This window comes from Triticum urartu, chromosome 4A (assembly GCF_056163025.1).
Source record: "Triticum urartu cultivar PI428250 chromosome 4A, HENAU_Tu73, whole genome shotgun sequence".
In the NCBI taxonomy this organism is placed as follows: domain Eukaryota; kingdom Viridiplantae; phylum Streptophyta; class Magnoliopsida; order Poales; family Poaceae; genus Triticum; species Triticum urartu.
This window is the reverse complement of record NC_141876.1, coordinates 585,981,477-586,008,712: the sequence shown is the minus strand read 5'-3', so window position 1 is coordinate 586,008,712 and position 27,236 is coordinate 585,981,477. Positions and strand designations below refer to the sequence as shown.

At 46.6% G+C, this 27,236-nt stretch overlaps 1 pseudogene; it reads right to left on the bottom strand.

Annotated features, from left to right (window-relative positions):
* Positions 1–323: 323 nt before the first annotated feature.
* LOC147976864 (uncharacterized) lies at positions 324–6,951 on the bottom strand (annotated as a pseudogene).
* Between the last annotated feature and the right edge of the window lie 20,285 nt (positions 6,952–27,236).

Below are 27,236 nucleotides of genomic sequence, written 5' to 3'. Positions count from 1 at the left end.
TAAAATTCCATAAAAGGCCAATCATTTTTTCCCATAAAGGTGTGTGAGTTCTTCTGCCAGGTCTACCCTGGGCCATATGTTAGCACCTGTAGCTAAATTTGGTTTAGATTTCTCCAGTTCCCTCACCACATTAATGAAGGAAAATTAATTATCAGAAATTTCAACACCACACATAGTTAAAACACAATGGAACAAAAAATATAGTACAGTTTCTATATTGATTGGTAACTTAGCTCCAAAACTGGAGCACGCTATGCTGAGCTAACTAGATAAAGTCAATCCAGCCAAGCTTCGTAATACCAAGCTTCTCTTGAGCCACGCAATTACATCAGCGACTTGAGGAATCGGGCTTTAACAGGCTTCCTCGACCTCGTCTTGAACGGGCTCTTCATCTTGATAATGTTGCGCAGTTGTTTGCCATTGCAACCAAGTGTGTCGTCGTTGCTGCTCTCCTCATCGCAGCTGACAATGTTGGAATTGCTCCCATTGAGCCTAGGCTTGTCGACCTGTGTTGATGTCGGCAGAGCCTGATGGTCAGTTACGTTAGCTTGGCTTGCACTAAAATCAAATTGTGTTTGGGTGCATGCCTCATCTTTCTGTTGTTCAATGGGTAGTGGAGGTTATTCCAGCACACTATTGCCACCGCTTGATCTGCGATGCCTCTTGGAACTGCGTGAGGGGCCAAACCTGTCGTAGTAGTAGAACGCCTCACCCATGTCAACGATGGGCCTCTTCTTTTGTGGCTTTTTGCCATCCCTCTTCTTGCATGTCCTCACTCCCTTCCTCACTTTGATCCCCTTATTCATCTTTGACTTGCTCTCATTCTCCTTCCCCTCCATCGCTTTCACAACCATGTTGATGTCCCCATCGACCATATCTACAGTCGTCTTCTCCTTGATGGAGCCAATGGGCATGCTGATACTGGATGGGAAGAGCCAACTAGCTCGTCGGATAGTTCTGAAGTAAGTCTTCTCGAAGCGTTCCTCCACCTGAATGAGATGGTAATTTGGAAAATACTTCTCAAGGATAAAAAGAGCTAGCACTAGTAGTAAAATGAACTGAAATGGGGTATAGTCAAGTACTCCGTGCATTCGGAAATACTTGTTGGTGAAATGGATACAAATGAATGTATCTAGAACTAAAATACGTCTAGATACATCCATTTCTCCGATAAGTATTTTCGGACGGAGGGAGTACTATCGTATGTAGAAAGGAACCCAATAGCCCGCAAACATTCGCTGGGAGGATGACAATTTCTTCCGAAACATGTGACAACTTATGGGAAGAAGGGAAAAAATGCGGCAAAAAAGGCAGGATTTGCCATCTCCCACCACGTAAACTTGCCACACAAAAATGTTCGCTTGTCACCCCCTTCCCAGCTGACATTCGCCAGATAACATATCTCATGTAGGATTGCAGATTATTATGGTTAAATTCATGTTCAATATGTACCTATATCTAGGTAAAAATAATTGAACTCAATTTGATTTTAAATTGCATCTGAAATTTTCCTGGTAATACTAGTAACCGCGGTAACCAAGCATATCTCGCTGCCCCACAAGAAAAAAATCTCCATTCCTAATCTAAAACCTTGGGCAAGATCCATGGCCGACCTTGCTACCATTGCCACGCCAGCGCGGCCACCTACCAGCCACATATTACAGCGAGATTGCGCATGGTAACTACAGGACCTCGACGCAACACCATTTACTTGGTAACGCACCTGGCAGAGGAAAGCTAGGGGAAACACGCTGGGTGCTGCACAGAAACAAGCGGCGGCGCACAAATCTTCGACACACACATACATACAGCAAGCACCAAGCAAGTAGCGGGAAGGCAGGAAAGTGAGATGGAGCGAGTGGGGAAAAATTACCTCGGGATCCGAGAGGTCGATCTCAGCCATGAGTTCCCATGGCGACCTGCTGAGCTCGCAGCAAGGCTGCCCGCAGGAGGAGGCCTCGGCACTAGTAGAAAAGGGGGCTTTGGTCCAGGCCGGGTAACCCCATTAGTCCCGGTTCAGTCCAGAACCGGGACCAATGGGTGCATTTATCCCGGTTCATGTGGCTAAGGCATTAGTCCCGGTTCACCTGGGCCCTTTAGTCCCGGTTCGTGCAACGAACCGGGACTAAAGGGTGCGAAGCCCATTAGTCCTGGTTGGTGGCACCAACCGGGACTAAAGGTCTAACCTTTAGTACCAGTTGGTGCCACCAACCGGGACTAATGGCCTTTGAGGCATTAGTACCGGTTCATGGCACGAACCGGTACTAAAGGTCCCATTTTCAAACTCCCCCCCCCCCCCCCCCCGTGGACCTCCTTTTTCAGTTTTATAAAAAACAAAAGAAAATAATGGAAATGTCAATAAAATAAAATAAAATAAGTTTCCCATGTGATATGTGGTCTAGTTGTTGGGAAAATTTACAAATATGAATTTCGACTTTATTTACAAATATGAATTTCGACTTTATTTGTAAAATGGGCATAACTTTTGCATACGAACTCGGATTAAAAAGCTTTAAGCAAGATGACATGATGTAGAGAGATAAATTCATGCAATATGAAATAAACCCCATCTTGTTATCCTCGATGGCAACGATACAATACGTGTCTTGCTGCCCCTCCTGTCACTGGGAAAGAACACCGCAAGATCGAACCCAAAGCTAAGCACTTCTCCCATGGCAAGAACTACCAATCTAGTTGGCCAAACCAAACGGATAATTCAAAGAGACTTGCAAAGATAACCAATCATACATAAAAGAATTCAGAGAAGATTCAAATATTGTTCATAGATAGACTTGATCATAAACCCACAATTCATCGGTCTCAACAAAGACACCGCAAATGAAGAAGATTACATCAAATAGATCTCCACAAGAGAGGGGGATAACATTGTATTGAGATCCAAAAAGAGAGAAGAAGCCATCTAGCTACTAACTATGGACCCGAAGGTCTGAGGTAAACTACTCACACTTCATCGGAGGGGCTATGATGATGTAGAAGCCCTCCGTGATGACGGCCCTCTCCGGCGGAGCTCCGGAACAGGCCCCAAGATGGGATCTCATGGATATAGAAAGTTGCGGCGGTGGAATTAGGTTTTTGGCTCATGTTCTGATCGTTTGAGGGTACGTGGGTATATATAGGAGGAAGGAGTACGTCGGTGGAGCACCGAGGGGCCCACGAGGCAGGGGGCGCAACCTGTAGGGGGGGGCGCACCCTGTAGGGGGGGCGCCCCCTACCCTCGTGACCGCCTCCGGTACTTCTTGGAGTAGGGTCCAAGTCTCCTGGGTCTTATCCGAGAAGAAAATCACGTTCCAAAAAGGATTTTTCTGTTTAGACTCCGTTTGATATTCTGTTTCTTCGAAACACTAAAATAGCCCAATATAGTCCAAAACAGTAGGTAATATAGCATGGAGCAATCAAAAATTATAGATACATTGGAGACGTATCAAGCTTCTACTTTTGAACAAAGTAAAATGCAATGCACATAGATAGACATGCATCATAGGCAGTACTTGTTTCTAAGTTAGCTAAGCATAATCTGTTGTTTAATCCAAATTGTGTTATCAAAAGTTGCGCAGAATGTGTTCTGGTCTTGCTTCATGGATCAGTTTTCTCATAAAACTAATGTGCGTGGACAACAGTTTGCTCCACTAATGTTATATCTCTCTCATTGTAGGATGGCAAGTTGTGGCAGCTGGAGCATGTCGCATAAGGGAGAGCAATGAAATCCATTGTACTGTTCCGTTAAAAAAAGTACATTGTGTTGTTATGAGAGTAGCATATGTGCCATCATTTTCTAATTGTATATTCCTGTGTAAGGAATTGTATTCCTGAGATGATTTTTTGTGTTATGTAAACCTCGGAGATATTTTCTTTTTGTGTTATGTAAACCTTTGAGTTTTCCTAATTTGAATGAAATAATGTTGGATGTATGTGTGTGATTGGGCTAAAGTCTGCTTCGGCCAAACTGGACAAATAATTGGGCTGAAACAGGACACATACCAACAAGCATCGAACAATTTCAAAAATGAAATGAAAAGTCTTACAGAAAAAAGAAATGGACTGCAAAAAGCTCGAGGGCCAAAAAAATTGCATGAATCTCAAAAACAAACAAGGCTGAATTGTTGGGCCTGGCCCATGAAGCCGATAAAAATTGACAGAAAAAATATATAAAAAGGCCGAATTGTTGGGCTCGGCCCATGTAAAACGTCGAATCGGACCGGGCTGAATCTTGTGCCACATCAGCTTGCCACGCTGGATGCCTACGTGGCCTGGGGAGGTTGCTAGTGACCAAAACAAATCAGTAGGCACATTTTGGTCGTAAACGTCCATGACCTTCTCACAGAGAAGGTCGTTAATTTTAGATTACGACTGCCAGCTTTTGACCTTCTGTTTTTGGTCAAAAAAAGGTCGCAAATGAAAAACAATGACCTTTCAGTGACCAATAGTCAAGGTCACAAGTTGACATATTTGTTGTAGTGCATAATCATAGAATGCGGCAATTCCTAACATGATTCGGATGGACTTTAGCTTCGCTATGGGTGAGAAACTCTCATCGTAGTCAACCCCTTGAACTTGTCGATAACCCTTAGCGACAAGCCGAGCCTTATAGATGGTCACATTACCATCCGCGTCTGTCTTCTTCTTAAAGATCCATTTATTTTCTATGGCTCGCCGATCATCGGGTAAGTCAGTCAAAGTCCATACTTTGTTTTCATACATGGATCCTATCTCGGATTTCATGGCTTCCAGCCATTTGTCGGAATCTGGGCCCTCCATCGCTTCTTCATAGTTTGAAGGCTCACCATTGTCTAAGAACATGACTTCCAGGACAGGGTTGTCGTACCACTCTGGTGCGGAACGTGTCCTTGTGGACCTACGAATTTCAATAGCAACTTGATCTGAAGTTTCATGATCATCATCATTAACTTCCTCTCTAGTCGGTGCAGGCACCTCAGGAACATTTTCTTGAGATGCGCCACTCTTCGGTTCAAGAGGCAATACTTCATCAAGTTCTACTTTCCTCCCACTTACTTCTTTCGAGAGAAACTCTTTCTCTAGAAAGTATCCATTCTTGGCAACAAAGATCTTGCCTTCGGATGTGAGGTAGAAGGTATACCCAATAGTTTCTTTAGGGTATCCTATGAAGACGCATTTTTCCGATTTGGGTTCGAGCTTTTCAGGTTGAAGTTTCTTGACATAAGCATCGCATCCCCAAACTTTCAGAAACGACAACTTAGGTTTCTTACCAAACCACAATTCATACGATGTCGTCTCAACGGATTTCGACGGAGCCCTATTTAAAGTGAATGCGGCAGTCTCTATAGCATAACCCCAAAATGACAGCGGTAGATCGATAAGAGACATCATAGATCATACCATATCCAATAGAGTGCGATTACGACGTTCGGACACACCATTATGCTGAGGTGTTCCAGGCGGTGTGAGTTGTGAAAAATTCCGCATTTTCTTAAGTGCGTGCCAAATTCGTGACTCAAATATTCTCCCCCATGATCTGATCGTAAGAACTTGATTTTCCTGTCACATTGATTCTCAACCTCACTCTAAAATTCCTTGAACTTTTCAAAGGTCTCAGACTTGTGTTTCATTAAGTAGACATACCCATATCTACTCAAGTCATCCGTGAGGGTGAGAACATAACGATAGCCTCTGCGAGCCTCAACACTCATTGGACCGCACACATCAGTATGTATGATTTCCAATAAGTTGGTTGCTCGCTCCATTGTTCCGGAGAACGGAGTCTTGGTCATTTTACCCATGAGGCATGGTTCGCACGTGTCAAATGATTCATAATCAGGAGACTCCAAAAGTCCATCTGCATGGAGTTTCTTCATGCGTTTGACACCAATGTGACTAAGGCGGCAGTGCCACAAGTATGTGGGGCTATCATTATCAACCTTACATCTTTTGGCATTCACACTATGAATATGTGTAACATCACGTTCGGGATTAAATAAGAATAAACCATTGACCAGCGGGGCACAACCATAAAACATGTCTCTCATATAAATAGAACAACCATTATTCTCAGATTTAAATGAGTAGCCATCTCGCATTAAACGAGATCCAGATACAATGTTCATGCTCAAAGCTGGTACTAAATAACAATTATTGAGGTTTAAACTAATCCCGTAGGTAAATCACTACGGGAAACAGGAGATTTGCCGTCAGCATTTCGTCAGGGCAGACGGCAAAGAAAGGGTTTGCCGTCATCAGCAGATGGCAAAGAAAAAGTAACGGTAAAATAGACTTTGTCGTCTGCAAATAAACTACAAACGGCAAAGAGCTCACTTTGCCGTCTGCAAAAAAATACAGACGGCAAAGAGCTCACTTTGCCATCTGTAATATAAAACATAGACGGCAAATATCTTTACCATCTGTATTTTTTTTACAGACAGCAAAGTGAGCTCTTTGCCGTCTGTAATAAAAAATACAGACGGCAAAGAGAAAGCACACCACGCGGATCGATGATGTGGCAGCATCTCAACCCACACAGCCCCGGGTACAATCACAGCCCACCGCAACACTATCCCACGCCCGACCCCACCACGCTCTCTCTCCCTTATATATCCCACACGCTCTCTCCCTTATCCGCACAATCTCTCTCTCTCTCTCTCTCTGACGCACGCACGCAGCCCACCCCCACTACCTCGCCCGCGTCCTGATCCACTCGCCGGTGCCACCAGCCGCGGCTCCTCCAGCTGGCCAACCCTCCGCCACCGCTAGCACACCTTCGTCCTCCCCTTCCTGTGCTCCGCCTCCTCTGGCTCCCTCCTTCCCCTTGCTGTGGGCAGGGCAGCCGGCGCGGGAGGCCACTTCGGCTCCTCCAGCAGGGCGGGCGGCGCGAGCCAGGTTTGGCCGGTGCGGGCAGAGCGGCCCGCACGGGAGGACGCTGCAACTTCTCAAGTGGGGCGGGCGGCGCGAGCAGGACATGGCCGGTGCGGGCAGAGCGGCCAGCGTGGGAGGCTGCTGCGAGCGACGCGCGGGCGGGGGGCGGCGGGCGTGAGGCGCGAGCAGGGCACGGCCAGCGTGGGAGGCCGCTGCGGGCAGGGGAACAGCTCCGGGTGGTGCTTCGGGCCGGCGCGGGCAGAGCGGACAACGTCTCCTCCGTTCGGCTCCAATTGGTGCTGCGGTTCGGCATGGTCAAGGCAAGGCGGTGGCTGTGGAATCCCTGTGGTTTTGTCCCCGACCAGAAGAAGGACGGCCGGTGGTGAAGTCCATGTTGCTGTAGTGGAGAAGGACCTGATTGCATTTATTTTTACTTTCTAGGTTCCTTTGGGTAGATTTTCAGGACAGCTTTGTTTCTTCTTTGTAACTCCACGTACGATGAATGAAAGGCAGCACGCCATGTCGAATCCAAAATCTATGTGAGCTCAACTTACTGTCTTTGTTTGACGTTCATGTGTCCGGCGAGATGCTCTACTCTGACGTCTATTTTTTTTAAATGAAAAACAATCTTTGCCGTCTGTACTTTAGTCAAGATGACATCAAAGAACAAGTTTTGACTGACGGCAAAGAACAGGGTTTTGCTGTCTATTATTTTTTGTGACAGACGGCAAATATGTAGTTGGCCGACGGCAAAATCTTTGCCGTCTGCCCGATGAAATGTTGACGGCAATGTATTCTTTGCCGACTTATCTTTGTCGTTTGACTTTGCCGTCTGCTTCCTGACGGCAAAATCTTTGCCGTCTGTATTTAGGTCTTTGCCGTCTGTAATTCACAGACGGCAAATTACCTGATTCCTGTAGTGAATGTAGAGGTAGCGTGCCGACGGCGATCACATCGACCTTGGAACCATTCCCGACGCGCATCGTTACCTCGTCCTTGGCCAGTCTCCGTTTATTCCGCAGCTCCTGTTTTGAGTTACAATTATGAGCAACCGCACCGGTATCAAATACCCAGGAGGTACTATGAGCGCTGGTTAGGCACACATCAATAACATGTATATCACATATACCTTTGACATTTCCGGCCTTCTTATCCGCTAAGTACATGGGGCAGTTCCGCTTCCAATGACCGTTTCCCTTGCAATAAAAGCACACAGTCCCAGGCTTGGGTCCATTCTTTGTCTTCTTCCCGGCAGCTTGCTTACCGGGCGGGGCAACTCCCTTGCGTCCTTCTTGAAGTTCTTTTTACCCTTGCTTTTCTTGAACTTAGTGGTTTTATTCACCATCAACACTTGATGTTCCTTTTTGATTTCCACCTCTGCTGATTTCAACATTGAATATACCTCAGGAATGGTCTTTTCCATCCCCTGCATATTGAAGTACATCACAAAGCTCTTGTAGCTAGGTGGGAGCGACTGAAGGATTCTATCAACGACCGCATCATCCGGGAGGTTAACTCCCAGCTGAGACAAGCGGTTGTGCAACCCAGACATTTTGCGTATGTGCTCGCTGACGGAACTATTCTCCTCCATCTTACAACTGTAGAACTTGTCGGAGACTTCATATCTCTCGACCCGGGCATGAGCTTGGAAAACCATTTTTATCTCTTGGAACATCTCATATGCTCCGTGTTGCTCAAAACGCTTTTGGAGCCTCGGTTCTAAGCTGTAAAGCATGCCGCACTGAACCAGGGAGTAATCATCACTACACATCTGCCATGCGTTCATAACGTCTTGTTCTGCTGGGAAAACAGGTGCTTCACCTAGCGGTGCATCAAGGACATATGCTTTCCTGGCAGCTATGAGGATAATCCTCACGTTACGGACCCAGTCCGTGTAGTTGTTGTCATCATCTTTCAGCTTGGTTTTCTCTAGGAACGCGTTGAAGTTGAGGGCAACATTAGCATGGGCCATTTGATCTACAAGACATATTGCAAAGAATTTTAGACTATGTTCATGATAATTAAGTTCATATAATCAAATTATTTAATGAACTCCCACTCAGATAGACATCCCTCTAGTCATCTAAGTGATACATGATCCGAGTCAACTAGGCCGTGTCCGATCATCACGTGAGACAGACTAGTCATCATCGATGAACATCTTCAAGTTGATCGTATCTTCTATACGACTCATGTTCGACCTTTCGGTCTTCCATGTTCCGAGGCCATGTCTGTACATGATAGACTCGTCAAGTCAACCTAAGTGTATTGCGTGTGTAAATCTGGCTTACACCCGTTGTATGCGAACTTTAGAACCTATCACACCCGATCATCAGATGGTGCTTCGGAACAACGGACCTTAGCAACGGTGCACAGTTAGGGGGAACATTTTCTTAAAATTCTTGCGAGGGATCATCTTATTTATGCTACCGTCGTTCTAAGCAAATAAGATGTAAAACATGATAAACATCACATGCAATCAAATAGTGACATGATATGGCCAATATCATTTTGCTCCTTTTGATCTCCATCTTCGGGGCGCCATGATCATCATTGTCACCGGCATGACACCATGACCTCCATCATCATGTCTTCATGATGTTGTCTCATCAACTATTACTTCTACTACTATGGCTAACGGTTAGCGATAAGGTAAAGTAATTACATGACATTTATGTTGACACGAAGGTCATAAATAAATTAAGACAACTCCTATGGCTCCTGCCGGTTGTCATACTCATCGACATGCAAGTCGTGATTCCTATTAAAAGAACATGATCAATCTCATACATCACATATATCATTAATCGCATCCTTTTGTCCATATCACATCACACGACATATGCTGCAAGAACAAGTTAGATGTCCTCTAATTGTTGTTGCAAGTTTTTACGTGGTTGCTATAGGTTTCTAGCAAGAACGTTTCTTACCTACGCCAAAACCACAACATGATATGCCAATTTCTATTTACCCTTCATAAGGACCCTTTTCATCGAATCCGATCCGACTAAAGTGGGAGAGACAGACACCCGCTAGCCACCTTATGCAACTAGTTCATGTCAGTCGGTGGAACCAGTCTCACGTAAGCGTACGTGTAAGGTCGGTCCGGGCCGCTTCATCCCACGATGCCTCCGAATCAAGATAAGACTAGTAACGGCAAGTAAATTGACACAATCGACGCCCACAACAACTTGTGTCCTACTCGTGCATAGAAACTACGCATAAACCTGGCTCATGATGACACTGTTGGGGATCATTGCAGAAATTAAAAAATTTCTACGCATCACCAAGATCAATCTATGGAGTAACTAGCAACGAGAGAGAAGGGAGTGCATCTTCATACCCTTTAAGATCGCGAGTCGGAAGCGTTGCAAGAACGCGGTTGGAGGAGTCGTACAAGTAGCGATTCAGATCACGGCCGAATCCGATCTAAGCCTTAACAACGGCGCCTCCGCGTTCAACACACGTGCAGCCCGGTGACGTCTCCCGCACCTTGATCCAGCAAGGAGGAGGGAGTGGTTGAGGAAGAAGGCTCCAACAGCAGCACGACGGCGTGGTGGTGATGGAGTGGCAGTTCTCCGGCAGGGCTTCGCCAAGCTCACGCAGACGAGGGGAGGTGTTGGGGAGGGGAGAGGCTGCGCCGTGTTGCAGCCCTCCCCTCGGCCCTCTATTTTTAGGGAGAAGGGGGAAGGGGGCCGGCCCCACTAGATGAGATCTAAAGGGGGGCGGCGGCCAAGGGGGAGGGGGCTTGCCCCCCAAGGAAGGGTGGCGCCCCCCTTTAGGGTTCCCCCCAAACCCTAGGCGCATGGGCCCTAGGGTGGGATGGTGCCCAGCCCACTAGGGGCTGGTTCCCTTCCACCTACAGCCCATAAGGCCCTCCGGGGCAGGTGGACCCTCCCGGTGGTCCCGGTACAATACCGCATACCCCTGAATATTTCCGGTGACCGTATGATGACTTCCCATATATAAATCTTCACCTCTGGACTATTCCGGAACTCCTCGTGACGTCCGGGATCTCATATGGGACTCCGAACAACATTCGGTAATCACATACAAATCTTCCTAATAACCCTAGCATCATCGAACCTTAAGTGTGTAGACCCTACGGGTTCAGGAACCATGCAGACATGACCGAGACAACTCTCCGTCCAATAACCAACAGCGGGATCTGGATACCCATGTTGGCTCCCACATGTTCCACGATGATCGCATTGGATGAACCACGATGTCGAGGATTCAAGCAATCCTGTATACAATTCCCTTTGTCAATCGGTACGTTACTTGCCCGAGATTCGATCGTCGGTATCCCAATACCTCGTTCAATCTCGTTACCGGCAAGTCACTTTACTCGTTTCGTAACACATCATCCCGTGACCAACCCTTTAGTCACATTGAGCTCATTACGATGATGTCTTACCGAGTGGGCCCAGAGATACTTCTCCGTCATACGGAGTGACAAATCCCAGTCTCGATTCGTGCCAACCCAACAGACACTTTCGGAGATACCCGTAGTGCACCTTTATAGCCACCCAGTTACGTTGTGATGTTTGGCACACCCAAAGTATTCCTACAGTATCTGGGAGTTGCACAATCTCATGGTCTAAGGAAAAGATACTTGACATTAGAAAAGCTCTAGCAGACGAACTACACGATCTTGTGCTATGCTTAGGATTGGGTCTTGTCCATCACATCTTTCCCTCAATGATGTGATCCCATTATCAATGACATCCAATGTCCATAGTCAGGAAACCATGACCATCTGTTGATCAACGAGCAAGTCAACTAGAGGCTCACTAGGGACATGTTGTGGTCTATGTATTCACACATGTATCACGATTTCTGAGTAATACAATTATAGCATGAACAATAGACAATTATCATGAACAAGGAAATATAATAATAACCATTTTATTATTGCCTCTGGGGCATATTTCCAACACCAGGAGACTTGGAGTGGCCGTCAAGAAACAAGGGAGGAAGGCACGAGGCAGGGGGCGCGCCTACCCCCCTGGGCGCGCCCTTCACCCTCGTGGGCCCTCTATTGCTCCACCGACGTATTTCTTCCTCCTATATATATATATATCCACGTACCCGCCCGAAACATCTAGGAGCACCACGAAAACCTAATTCCACCGCCGCAACCTTCTGTACTCGAGAGATCCCATCTCGAGGCCTTTTCCGGAGCTCCGCCGGAGGGGGCATTGATCACAGAGGGCCGCTACATCAACTCCATGGCCTCTCTGGTGATGTGTGAGTAGTTTACTTCAGACCTACGGGTCCATAGTTATTAGCTAGATGGCTTCTTCTCTCTCTTTGGATCTCAATACAAAGTTCTCCTCGATTGTCTTGGAGATCTATTCGATGTAATCTTCTTTCGCGGTGTGTTTGTCGAGATCCGATGAATTGTGGGTTTATGATCCAGATTATCTATGAACAATATTTGATTCTCCTCTGAATTCTTTGATGTATGATTGGTTTATCTTTGCAAGTCTCTTCGAATTATCAGTTTGGTTTGGCCTACTAGATTGATCTTTCTTGTAATGGGAGAAGTGCTTAGCTTTGGGTTCAATCTTGCGGTGCTGACAGAAAGGGAACTGACACATATTGTATTGTTGCCATCGAGGATAAAAAGATGGGGTTTATATGATATTGCATGAGTTTATCCCTCTACATCATGTCATCTTCCTTAAAGCATTACTCTGTTCTTATGAACTTAATACTCTAGATGCATGCTGGATAGCGGTCGATGTGTGGAGTAATAGTAGTAGATGCAGAATCATTTCGGTATACTTGTCTCGGGCGTGATGCCTATATACATGATCATACCTAGATATTCTCATAACTATGCTCAATTCTATTAATTGCTCGACAATAATTCATTTACCCACTATAATACTTATGCTCTTGAGAGAAGCGACTAGTGAAACCTATGGCCCTCGGGTGTATCTTTCATCATATTAATCTTCCAATACTTAGTTATTTCCTTTGCCATTTATTTTACTTTGCATCTTTATCATAAAAATACCAAAAATATTATGTTATCATATCTATCAGATCTCAGTCTCGTAATTGACCGTGAAGGGCTTGACAACCCCTTTATCGCATTGTTTGTGAGGTTCTTATTTGTTTGTGTAGGTGCGTGGGACTTGAGCGTGATCTCCTGCTGGATTGATACCTTGGTTCTCAAAAACTGAGGGAAATAGTTACGCTACTTTGTTGCATCACCCTTTCCTCTTCAAGGGAAAAACAACGCAATGCTCAAGAGGTAGCAGGCCAAACTCGCGACGCCGAAGTACGCTGTAAAAGTTGTTCGGACTTTGTTGGCAACTCATTTGTTCCCGTACCGAGCCCCTAGCAAGTTAAGCTGGGGTATGTTTGTAAAACAACCATGGGAGGCGTATTTATTTGTAGAAAGACGTGGGTAATTAATTCAGATAGTGTGAACTGGGACCCCCTCTAAAATTCCATAAAAGGACAATCATTTTTCCCATGTTCATGTTCAATATGTACCTATATCTAGGTAAAAAAATTGAACTCAATTTGATTTTAAATTGCATCTGAAATTTTCCTGGTAATACTAGTAACCGCGGTAACCAAGCATATCTCGCCGCCCCACAAGAAAAAAAATCTCCATTCCTAATCTAAAACCTTGGGCAAGATCCATGGCCGACCTTGCTGCCATTGCCACGCAAGCGCGGCCACCTACCAGCCACATATTACTGTCAGATTGCGCGTGGTAACTACAGGACCTTGACGCAACACCATTTACTTGGTAACGCACCCGACAGAGGAAAGCTAGGGGAAACACGCTGGGTGCTGCACAGAAACAAGCGGCGGCGCGCAAATCTTCGACACACACACATACAGCAAGCACCAAGCAAGTAGCGGGAAGGCAAGAAAGTGAGATGGAGCGACTGGGGCGAAATTACCTCGGGATCCGAGAGGTCGATCTCAGCCATGAGTTCCCATGGCGACTTGCTGAGCTCGCAGCAAGGCTGCCCGCAGGAGGAGGCCTCGGCACTAGTAGAAAAAGGGGCTTAGGTCCAGGCCGGGTAACCCCATTAGTCCTGGTTCAGTCCAGAACCGGGACCAATGGGTGCCTTTATCCCGGTTCGTGCGGCTAAGGCATTAGTCCCGGTTCACCTGGGTCCTTTAGTCCCGGTTCGTGCCACGAACCGGGACTAAAGCTATAACCTTTAGTACCGGTTGGTGCCACCAACCGGGACTAATGGCCTTTGAGGCATTAGTACCGGTTCATGGCACGAACCGGTACTAAAGGTCCCATTTTCAAACTCTACCCCCCCCCCATGGACCGCCTTTTCAGTTTTAGGAAAAACAAAAGAAAATGATGGAAATGTCAAAAAAAATTAAAAAAAATAAGTTTCCCATGTGATATGTGGACTAGTTATTGGGAAAATTTACAAATATGAATTTCAACTTTATTTACAAATATGAATTTCGACTTTATTTGTAATAACTTTTGCATATGAACTCGGATTAAAAAGTTTTTTATATGAAAAATCATCTTGTCAAAAAGTTACATCCGATGGAGACCGCCTACAGCCTGTTTGCAAATTTGTAGAATCCTCAAATTCCAAAAGGAAAAAAAGTTATGCTCAAATTTCAGTTTTTTTAATTTTCATTAAATCTGGTCAAACTATGGTCAAACTACTAAATCAAGAAGTATTAGTGGTACTAAATAATTATTCAAGAATATTAGTGTCATTAAATAATTATTTCAGTTTTTTTTAATTTTGGTCAAATCTGGTCAAACTATGGTCAAACTGTGGTCAAACTACTTATTCAAGAAATATTAGTGTTACTAAATAATTATTGTTTTTTAGAACAATAGTTTCAAACTCAAACAGTGAAATGTGTGACTTCATGCTCAAGCTAAACTCCTGAGGGTTAATAGGATTAACATCTTACTATTGTCAGGAAAACAATGAGTGGAGACTTGGAAACGAGGGAGAATAGAACCTGGAAGTTAAGCGTGCTCAGGCTGGGGGAGTGGGAGGATGGGTGACCGTCCGGAAAGTTAGATGATTTGGAATGATGAGGGGTGATTAGAGATTAAATTGAGCAGTGATGAGAGGGGTGATTAGAGATTAAAGGTTAAAATAATTCAGAAATTTGAAAATTAAAAAAATATCAAGGTACTTAGTGCACCACTTGGGCATTCGGTGGTGAGACCAGAAGACCCTTGCTGCCCCCGGGGTCGCTCTCGCTCACTCGCACAGCGGCGGCGCTGCCAGTCGGCCACCCAAAAGCCTCTGGTTCGCCATTCAAAGCCCTCACATCGTCGCTGAAGAAGGCCAATCCGTGATAGACTACGACGATAGGGCGTCTCTGCCAGTACCCTCCCTTCACACGCTTCTCCACTAGGCACTCACAATCCCCTCCTTTGCCACTTAGACCCCCTACCATTCTCGCCCATTACAGACTCGTCCCAGATTTGGTCCTCTCTTTGCCGGCTCGATGGTCGTCCTGAACAACGGACGACCCCTACAAGATGTTATGTCAGGTGGCTGTCCGTGGTCCGCCCCCTGGTTCCTTCCAATGTTGATGACCCCCGTCCATATGTGGTTGTGTGGTTGCCTAGGGTGCGCCGTGTGTTTTCTGTCCGCCCCTTTCTGGCACTGAGGTCCCCTGGGGTTGATACATCGTATGGCATTTAGGCCTCTAACTGGTGTGTCATTACGGCCAACCGCATCCTAGTCGGTAGTGCAACTAGTCTGTGGATGTGGTGACCATCCAACGATGCTCACCCCTCCTCTGTTGCTGAAGGACCCTCTAGGTATCGGGCGGTTAGTGCAACAACTCATGGTGCAAACTTTCCAGTTGGTTTTGTGGGTGTATGCTCTGGGAGAAATCCCTGCTCTCATTTCGTGCGTGAGCTAGCCTTGATGGCGATATTTGTGTCATGCATGAACCTCCCTAGAGACATGGTCTGTGAGTTCAGACGTGTGCTCTTATCTATTGGTAAGTTTCAAAAAGTATGCATTGATGGCGCTAGGCCTACGGTATATTATACAAGCTGAAGCAGGGCCACTCGATAGAACGCATCTTGTTATATAATCTCGTAATAGTTTACCTTTACTATGTACACAATCCCAACACAATAAAACACAAGCATGATGTAGGATTTTATTTTCTCGGAGAGCCTGAACCTGGATAAACATATGTCCCTGTTACCATCGTCCCAAAGCGCTTATCTTAGGATTCCCTACCAGGAGATTTGCCGGATTTAGTTCTGACAGTGGTGGCCTATATAGATCCTACTAGGTGGACGTCACGGCTCGATGGGAGTTCAGATCGGCTCTGGCACGCTCTACGTGCTGGAGCAAATCTTCACCTATGGCGATGGCACTTTCATCGCCGACTCGACTGGCCACATCGGTCAAGGCAACAACTATGTCCCAGCTTGGATCATCAAAGATTTGACGAGTGTCTTCATCAACATCAATTTAATCTCAATGGGGATCATGGAAAATTTCTTCCATCTAGCTCGAGAGCTCAACGTCAACATTGTTCTCGTGTGGCCGTCTAGAAATACATGAACAACAGATTTGTTTGCGTCGGCCCGCCTTTTCGAACACCGTTTCACTGATCCACTTGATGGGATTGTGCAAACATGAGTTTAGAACAACCCTATAAAATTTCATGGCGAACCAACATTGCGATCTCCAGCAATTTCCACGGAATTTTGGGAGGAGACGGCTAGCGGTTAAATCCAGCCCCCATTGGAAGATCCGACTGTTAAGATCATGCCAAATTGTCATGACTACAACCCTAAATATTTCACCTCAATCCGATGGTGCAAACTCTGGAAAACCTCCAAAAGATGCGTCAATTTGTGAATCTATTTTCCGCTTCAAAACGAATCGGAGATGAGTTCATATTTCTTCAAAAACAGACTATCAAACGACCTCTACTTGAGAATATTTTTTGTCAGGTATTGTGTTATGTTCTCAAACACATGCGTGCAAAACTTGAAGCCTTTTTCTGATTTGCTCTTCATCATCGCGCTGGTATGGCACCAGGCCGATATCGTTGCTCCGCGGATTCTGACATGCATGGGCCGACGTCTGCCAAGTTGACTCATCACCTCAGCAAGCCGACATGCGTGAGCATTGCCGCACTGTTGAATCATCGAATTCATGGCAACCATGCTACATCATCACCTGCTCGAGTCAACCTCCTCGCTCCTCCAAGCCAACTTGCTCCATCATGTCGGCTTACTCGAGGTTCTAGCGTCACTTTGCCAACCTACTTCGTCACATTGGCTGGCCCAGGGTTCCAGCATCACTTTGTCGACCTACTCCGTCACGTTGGCTGGCTTGGGTTCCAGCTTCACTTCGTCGACCTACTTCGTCGCGCCGGCTAGCCTGGGGTTCCAGTAGCACTTCGTCGACCTGCTCCGTCATGTCGGCTGGCAAGGGGTTCCAGCAGCACTTCGCTGACCTGCTCCGTCACGTCGGCTTACCTGGGGTTTGAGCGGTACTTCAGTGACCTGCTGTGTCACATCGACTGGCCCGGGGTTCCATCCCGGGGCTTCGCCTCGCAACACCGACTTGTTTAGTCACGTCAGCCCACCCATCAACCACGAGATCTGGCAGGTTGATCGATGTATCCCACATAATCGACCTAGGGGCTATTCACCCTCCCCGCTACTCGTCCTAGGCATATTCAAGGCCGGTGTCTTGCAAGTTGATCGACGGATCTCGTTGAACCAGCCTGGGGACTATTGCGCCCTCACGGTTGGTCGACATAATCATAGGCCCTGTTTGGATACTCTAACTCAGTTAGAAGTTAGAGTTAGATTCTAACCTTGAACTAACCCTGAACTAACTCTAACCAAAGAGCTGTTTGGATGGTAGGGTTAGATTGATAATAAATATTCTTTGTCAATCATTTGACCACTTTGGACCCTGTTTGGATGGGAGGGGTAACTTTTTTTACTACTTTTTCTAGTAAGCCCAGGAGAACTAACCCAAATAAGCTCCTCTAGTGTGCGCTAGTCTTTTGGGCGGGTTAGATCCAACTAACCTAAACTAACCCATCATGTTTGGATACTTTTGGGTTATTTGAACCCCAACTAACTAAAACTAACTCTAACTTAGGGATCCAAACAGGGCCATAGTTCCGACCGACATATGGCAAGTTGATCGACTGATCCCTCAAAACCTGCCTGGGGGCTATGGCTCCCATGCCGCTGGTTGACTAAATTATTTTCCAGGCCCCCATATGGCAGGTTGATCAATGGATCCTACAGAACCGGCTTGGGGGATATTTATGCCCAAACGATGCTGCTCGGTTGAGGCAGTTCCCTAGAAGATTTAATTCTTGCGTTGGCCATGTTGCCCAACCTAAGTCTCGGGGGCTACTGGATGCACCTAAGTCTCGGGGGCTACTGGATGCGTGTTTATTCAAAGACAGTAAGCCAATTCCCATGGATATTCGATCCTTTTAGGTCGGCCATGTTGCCCAGCCTAAATTTCGGGGGCTATTGCATCGACGTTTCTCATGAAATTTTTAAGTGCAATATGGGTTTCCGAGGAGGATTTCGATCCTCAGGTCGGCAACGTGCGTCCGACATGAGTCACGAGGGCTACGACACATACACATTTTTTCTAAGTGATTCCTCGAAGAAGGTTTAAATCCTCAGGCCGACTGCTTGTGCGTGACTTGAGTCTCGAGGGCAACTTCGCACTAACGTCTTTTCTACAAAGACAGCATTTCACCGACCCATAGCCCGACATCCTCCCTGCCGAGTTGCAGCTTGCTAATGATAGGACACAACATTGTTAAGTACTTTGGCTATCGGATTTTGGGCCAATATTCACCTTGAGGGTTACTAGCTTTAAATCTTGGTAGAGAATAATTTTTTTATTTTTGTGTTTTTGCGGGTGCGGTAGAGAATAAATTGCATCAATAAAAAAATTCACAAAAATTTGGCTTGCGGAAGCTGGCTTGGCGGGAAAATATTTTCCCATCGAAGCTGGCTATCTTCATAGACAAATCAAGATCAAGGTGGTTTGCATAAGTTTAGAGGAAGCCCAACATCTACAGCCAAATGCGTGAAAACAGTGATCGAGGACATTTGTATGAACCAGTTTCAAGCCCGGCGACCGAAGACGACGTGCAGCTCGGATGGCCCGAGGTGTAGCCAGACTAGAAGACCGGCGTAGGAGCTACTGACGGTTTTCTGACTAAGGGCCTCTGACCATGTCTACTCTCAACTTGGTGGGCCGGGCTAAGGACCCTTTGTCGGTTCCGTATTGGGCCACTTTGGGCCTCCCATAGCGAATAACAAGAAGACTCTAAAAGCCTTGACGTTCAAGAAAAGGACTCCAGTTCAAGAAAAGGACTCCATATCTGTGGAGGATTTGGCGCTGCAGGCGCCGGTTCCTACTGTTTTTGCTAACCGGCGCCTGCAGCAGCTACTCGCGGGCCGGCCCATCTCGCGCCCTGTTTTTCTGTTTTGTTCTTTTAAAAACAAAAACAAAGAAAAACTACCTACGCGCGTGAAGAGAATCGAACTCGGGACCTCATGGATAGAACTACGTGGCAAGAACCACCGCGACAACATGCCGATGTGATATCTTCTTCTTCCCACTTTTCTTATTTCTTCTTCTCTTTTTCATTTTTTCGTTTTTTTCCTGTTTCTGTTTTCCCCTTTTTTCTTATTTCCTGGTTTGATGGTTTCTTTCAAATTCATGAACTTTTATTAAAATGGATGAACTTTTTTTCTCAAAATTGTCTATTTTTTTATTCAAGTCAATGAACTTTTTTTTCAAATTCGATAAACTTTTTTTAATTTTTTTTAAATCCATGAACTATTTTCAGTTTCGATGAACTTTAAAAAAATGGATGAACTGTTTTTAAATTTGATGTACTTCTTTCCTAAATCGATGAACTTTTTTCACATTTGATGAACTTATTTTTTTTAAGTCAATGAACTTTTTGCAAAATCGATGAACTCTTTTTCGAATTTTGTGAATTTGTTTTCAAAATAGATGAACTTTTTAAAAAATTTGTGAACTTTTTCTCGAGATGATGAACTATTTTTCAAATTTGATGAACTTTTTTTAAAAGCGATGAACTATTTGGAATTTCTATGAACCTTGTTTTTCAAATACGTACATGTTTTCAGTATTTTTTATAGAATTTTGTTTCGAATTTATACTTTATTTTTAAAATAATTTACACTGGATATATATAATATGTGTTAACTAGATGAAGTGTCAAATAGAGGTTTTCCTTTTTGTGGTGACGGAATGATCATGGCCTGGTGGTGTTTTAATTGGGCCGCGGCCCAATCCTAGTCGCTATAGGTGCCACTTATCCAACGGACGCCTACAGCGCCGACTAGGAGCTCCCCACTTTTGTTATCCTAAGCCTCTGGTATCTTATATAAGCCGACGCAGGGCTAGTCGATATAGCACATCTCCCCATACAGTCTCTTGGTAGCTTACATGTAATCTATAAACATTCCAATGCAATAAAACACACGTAGGATGTAGGGTTTCATCTTTTCAGAACCTGGGTAAATCCTATGTCTTTGTTACCCTCGTCCCAAAGATGCCTAGCTTACGACCCCCTACGAGAAGATCTGTCAATTTGGTTATTTCCGGTACCCACAAAAACCGAGTTTGCAATGGCATGAGCTTCCTAGCAGTCTCGTGGGCATGGTAAACATGCACTACCCCATCTCCTTGATGAACGTCCCACCACCTCTTCTTGTTAGCAACAACACCCAGCGGCTTAGCCTCTGCCGCCAGCACGTCCCTCCCAGCAACACCACCATCTCCACTGCAGCAGTGGTGCAGTGGGTACACATCACCAGAGACTGAGTAGGATAAGGGAGGGGTGATAGGATGGCATATCAAAGGTGCGAAGGGATTAGCGTTGTTATTGGCACCAGATTTGCTGCAGGATGGTTGCTCTCAATAGGAATACTGTAGGGATCGTCTGCTGGTTGATTGGGCCACCTGGACCTTATTTTTGTGCCAAACATGCAGATTATTGTAGTAGGCTAGTCATAGGGCCAGGTTTTTTGACGGCTTAAAAAATAAGCTGGCTCCTTCCTAGCTTTTCCATAAGCCGCCTCCCTCATTCATCTGGACTTTGAACTAGTTATGCCATTACTAATCTAGAAGCCTTAACAAATTTTAGGAGTGTCTTATCTTTTAAGCTGGGGAGAGGTAGCTTATTTTTTAAGCCACGAAAAAGAACTGGCCCATAGTGGGGAATAAGTTACACAAGCGTCATGCATATGACACTAGTCTATGTTAATACCTTTAGAGCAACTTCAACGTAGTGACCCAAACGGACGCTGCTTTTGTGCGCTTTTTATCCGTTTGTATAGGCCGAGCGGACATCCGTGTCTGTTTTTTCATTTGGGTCAGCCGGTGTGCCCACCGCGGGCCTGACGCACTTTCAACATAAAGCCACGTTTTCCGCGACACCCGAGGCCTCGAGCATGGTCATGTCTAAAATGCCCTCCTAGAAGCCACGTTAATGTTGCACGCGCCGGTGAGGACAGGGGTGTTGTTGACCACGGGGGACAGGCGGCTCTCGGGCGATATCGAAGCTGGAGGGCACGATGAGGCCGCCCACGGCGAGCACACTGAGGTTGTACGGCTCCTTGGTGACAGCGCTGAGGACGGTGGCATTCGACCCAGGAGTTGGCAGCGCGGGGGGAGTAAATGACAACGGGGAAGCCTGTGGCCGCGGCCATGAGGTCGACGGCGCCAGGGTCGGAGGGCGCGCGGCCGGTGGTCTAGAAGACATGGTGACGGGCGAGGCCGGACGGGTAGAGGTACTTGAGGAGTACATGGTAGCGCAGCAGGCTAACGAGGTCGGCGCCAGCAGACGCGGCGAAGGCGGAGGGCGAGCGCGGCAGGTTGGCGTTGGGCACAGTCAGGCGTGGCAGGTTGGCGTTGGGCCGATGTCGGTGTCAAAACCGGCGGATCTCGGGTAGGGGGTCCCGAACTGTGCGTCTAAGGTTGATGGTAACAGGAGACATGGGACACAATGTTTACCCAGGTTCGGGCCCTCTTGATTGATATAGATGAATATGAGTGTTACAAGAGTTGATCTACCACGAGATCGTAATAGCTAAACCCTAGAAGTCTAGCCTGTATGACTAAGGTATTGAGTATATCCTGTTCGGACTACACCCTCCGGTTTATATAGACACCGGAGGGATCTAGGGTTACATAGAGTCGGTTACACAAGATGGAATCTTCGTAGTTGTTTGCCAAGCTTGCCTTCCACGCTAAGGAGAGTCCCATCCAGACACGGGTACATTCTTCGGTCTTCATATCTTCATAGCCCATCAGTCCGGCCCATAGATAACAGGCCGGACGCCCGAGGACCCCTTAGTCCAGGACTCCCTCAGTAGCCCCTGAACCTGGCTTCAATGACAAGGTATCCGGCGCGTAGTGCTGTCTTCGGCATTGCAAGGCGGGTTCCTCCTTCCGAACTCCCGAATAGTCTTCGGACGAAACAAACATGTCCGGATCTACAACACACAGTTGTAGAGGGTATAGCACTTTCATGAATCCGATCTGCTGACAATCTTTAATAATCTGACGCCACGCCCTCCCAGCCTTTATTTCGAACCGTTTCCTATCCCGCCATTCCACGTTTTGGGGGCGTGGTTTTTACTGGCACGTCTTGTCGAAGCAGGGATCGTGCCCCCTTATTGCGGGATTTTCATCAATACGGGCGTGGGTAACCCAACCATCCTGCGGGAAATATTCCTTAGGAATAGGATGGTTCTTAGGCTTTAGGAGGAGGTGTTCCATACCGGAGGCTTTTATAAAGGAACCAAGGGCCGTCTTTTTTACGCCAAACTTCTCTTCAGCCTTCCCAACCCCGAGTTCCAACACCCAAGGTTCGACTCCATTGCTTTCAGCCTTCCCATCATGTCCGGATCCAGCTCCCAAGGCCGATGGGTGGCTTCCTCCATTACAGAGGAGGATATTGTAAAGCTTCGGGCAGCCAGATATCTGACTGCAGAGATCCACCACTGGCTTCCTGCTCAAGGAAAAGTTATTCTGACCCCCAGATCCGGCGCTTCACCCCTTCGTCCGGGGGCTAATGTTTTATTACGGACTGGATTTTCATGACCTTGCCCCGGACTCGATTCTCCATGTCTCAGCGTTTATCATTACATGCGAGGCCTTCCTTCGAATCCCCCCACACTTCGGCTTATGGCTCAAGACCTTTAGTGTGAAACCAAAGATAGCCGACGAGGAACAGGTGGAGTGCGACGGTGCTACAATCAGCCAACACGCCCACACTCCTTGGCCAAAAGGTTCCTTTGCCGAGACTTCCAATTACTAGCAGCGGGAGTGGTTTTACATTACAGGGCCCCGCAGTACTAAGTGGGTTGCTGCACCCACTTTCCGTCCTAGCCCACCATCACAGCTTGCATCATGGGTCAACAAGGGGCTGGACTGGGGACCGGTTGATGAAGTGCGGACTTTACAAAGCCGTATCCAAACCCTCCTCGAGAGAGATATCGATCTCGTTAGTGTGATTCAAGTGATGTTAGACCGCCGAACCCTGCCCTGCCAGCGCAGGCCTCGCCGCATGTGGGATTTTAATCCAGAAGGATCACAGACCATCCAACACTTCTTCGGTGCCACACATGAAGGGATGTGGAGGTTATTTTTTGGGAAGCGAAAACATTGGCCAGATACCGCTGAGGACGCTGGCCTCAACTGTAATCGTACGGATACCCCGGTAAGCACTTGGCTCTCGAATACTTTGCGGTCATGCATCCAGTAATATGACACTGAGCAGGCTATCTTTTTTCAGGGCTGGATAAAGAAGGCGGAACTTATTATATGTTCGGCCCCTCTGCCCAAGGGTCGAGCGAATCCTGTCCTAACCAGGATGCTGGACCCAGCACCATACCGGATGCGGGAGAAGGAGGATGAGGCGGAGGACAAGGGGACCAAGGACGGCCTCTATTCCCAAGGGACCTCAGACTTTATGTCTGGTGGAATAAAAATCCCCTCATCCGAAGACAAAAGTAAAGGGGGCCACTATCTCTTTCCCTCCCAAGAAGAAGAGGGCCGCCTCCAAAGATTGGGAGAAGCAAGCTCCTAAGCGAGGCAAGATGCCTATGGGGGGCGGCCCGGGCCAGGAGGACGTCGAAGCGCAATCTCATGACGAGGACGAGCCTCCGGCCCAATCGTAAGTGAACAAGGCTGTTCTAAACATATCCCGTTCTTTTCATATGATGCCTGAAATATACATTTTTTGCAGCCCAACGCGCAGTCCCCTTCGACAATCCTCCTCCTCGGGGGACCTTCTCCCGGAGATGATGGAGAGCGAGACTCCCCCACCGGCCTCTCCGTCCAATAGGGCAGACGATCTTGAGGTGTCGTCGTGGAGGGTCTCCCCCGACCAACAAGTGGTGCAAGGGATGACAAAGATGCTATACGAAGGTGATACTTCGGCGGCCCAGGGTCCGAGGAACAACAATGAAGACCCTGAACAGTCTGGAATGCAGCCGGATACAAATAAACGGATCCCTTCAAAGGGTGGCCGTACTCCTGCGGTTGCCTCCGGAGACCCAGAGGCGCCAGATATCTTGACGAACATGCTGCGGCAGGCGTCTGTTTCAGAGGGACATCGTACCTTGATGGGTACGGTGATTGAAAAGGTCCTATCCGCAAAGAGCGGATTGAATGAGGCCTTTGCGAGCCTGGTGAGAGACTTCGAGGTTTGTAATGTAACACGTGCAATTGTGTTTTATTCAGAAAAAACAACCATGTATGGACAGTAGCCCCTGAGACTCCGGTTGGCTTCCCATGGGAGACGAATGGAGGATCAAGAAGAAATTTGGAGGACTAAACTGATTAAATTTGAACACAGGCTGCTTCCCCCTGGCTACTTCCCGGACTGCGGACATTGCCGAACTGCAACGGAAGCTTGATGTGGCCGGGGATGACATTACGTTGATCAATATGCGTCTTGACGAGTCGCAAGGTATGTATTCCAAGCAGTCTTTGTACATACATTTTTGTGATATAAGCATGACGCTGAAAGCTGTACCTGGCTACAGATGGTGCTGCTGTCGTTGAAATTCTTCAGGCTGATCTAGCCTGAGCCAAGGATCCGACTCGGTCTAGTAATACGGCTGCCGAGAAGGCATCGGCTGAGTAAGAAGCCAAACGGGCTGCTCGACGTCAAGACGAGGAGAAGATATCCATGATGGCGCTTGAGCTAAAAAGTGCTGCCTGCCGCTGTGAGCTCCTTGAGAAGGAGAAAGAAGCCAAAATCACTGAAATTGAAAAGGCTTTACGAGAAGCAAGAGAAGCGCGGTCTGAATCCAGAGCGGCCCGTGAGGAGATCCGGCAAGCTGGGGAGATTGCGGCTGGTAAGCCATTTTTGCTATAGGCAAAGTTCGGTGATCCGAACTATGCTCAGCTAAACCAATTGTGGAGTTCTACGGACGAGTTTTTAGAATTGCCGGAGAGTTCTTCGATGCAGCACAGTATTATCAGGCGCGAGAGGGGTACGCAACGGAGACTTGGAGTGGCCGTCAAGAAACAATGGAGGAAGGCACGAGGCAGGGGGCGCGCCTACCCCCCTGGGCGCGCCCATCACCCTCGTGGGCCCTCCGTTGCTCCACCGACGTACTTCTTCCTCCTATATATATCCACGTACCCCCAAAACTTCTAGGAGCACCACAAAAACCTAATTCCACTGCCGCAACCTTCTGTACTCGAGAGATCCCATCTCGAGGCCTTTTCCGGAGCTCCATCGGAGGGGGCATTGATCACAGAGGGCCTCTACATCAACTCCATGGCCTCTCCGGTGATGTGTGAGTAGTTTAATTCAGACCTACGGGTCCATAGTTATTAGCTAGATGGCTTCTTCTCTCTCTTTGGATCTCAATACAAAGTTCTCCTCGATTTTCTTGGAGATCTATTCGATGTAATCTTGTTTTGCGGTGTGTTTGTCGAGATCCGATGAATTGTGGGTTTATGATGAAGATTATCTATGAACAATATTTGATTCTCCTCTGAATTCTTTTATGTATGATTGGTTTATCTTTGCAAGTCTCCTGAAACTATCAGTTTGGTTTGGCCTACAAGAGTGATCTTTCTTGCAATGGGAGAAGTGCTTAGCTTTGGGTTCAATCTTGCGGTGCTCGATCCCAGTGACAGAAAGGGAACCGACGCGTATTGTATTGTTGCCATCGAGGATAAAAATATGGGGTTTATATCATATTGCATGAGTTTATCCCTCTACATCATGGCATCTTCCTTAAAGCATTACTCTGTTCTTATGAACTTAATACTCTAGATGCATGTTGGATAGTGGTCGATGTGTGGAGTAATAGTAGTAGATGTAGAATCATTTCGGTCTACTTGTCTCGGACGTGATGCCTATATACATGATCATACCTAGATATTCTCATAACTATGCTCAATTCTATAAATTGCTCGACAGTAATTCGTTTACCCACTGTAATACTTATGCTCTTGAGAGAAGCCACTAGTGAAACCTATGGCCCCCGGGTCTATCTTTCATCATATTAATCTTCCAATACTTAGTTATTTCCTTTGCCATTTATTTTACTTTGCATCATTATCATAAAAATACCAAAAATATTATGTTATCATATCTATCAGATCTCAGTCTCGTAAGTGACCGTGAAGGGCTTGACAACCCCTTTATCGCATTGGTTGCGAGGTTCTTCTTTGTTTGTGTAGGTGCGTGGGACATGAGCGTGATCTCTTACTAGATTGATACCTTGGTTCTCAAAAAGTGAGGGAAATACTTACGCTACTTTGTTGCATCACCCTTTCCTCTTCAAGGGAAAAACAACGCAGTACTCAAGAGGTAGCAGGCCAAACTCGCGACGCCGAAGTACGCTGTAAAAGTTGTTCGGACTTTGTTGGCAACTCATTTGTTCCCGTACCGAGCCCCTAGCAAGTTAAGCCAGGGTATGTTTGTAAAACAACCATGGGAGGCGTATTTATTTGCAGAAAGACGTGGGTAATTAATTCGGATAGTGTGAACTGGGACCACCTTTAAAATTCCATAAAAGGCCAATCATTTTTTCCCATAAAGGTTTGTGAGTTCTTCTGCCAGGTCTACCCTGGGCCATATGTTAGCACCTGCAGCTAAATTTGGTTTAGATTTCTCCAGTTCCCTCACCACATTAATGAAGGAAAATTAATTATCAGAAATTTCAACACCACACATAGTTAAAACACAATGGAACAAAAAATACAGTACAGTTTCTATATTGATTGGTAACTTAGCTCCAAAACTGGAGCACGCTATGCTGAGCTAACTAGATAAAGTCGATCGAGCCAAGCTTCGTAATACCAAGCTTCTCTTGAGCCACGCAA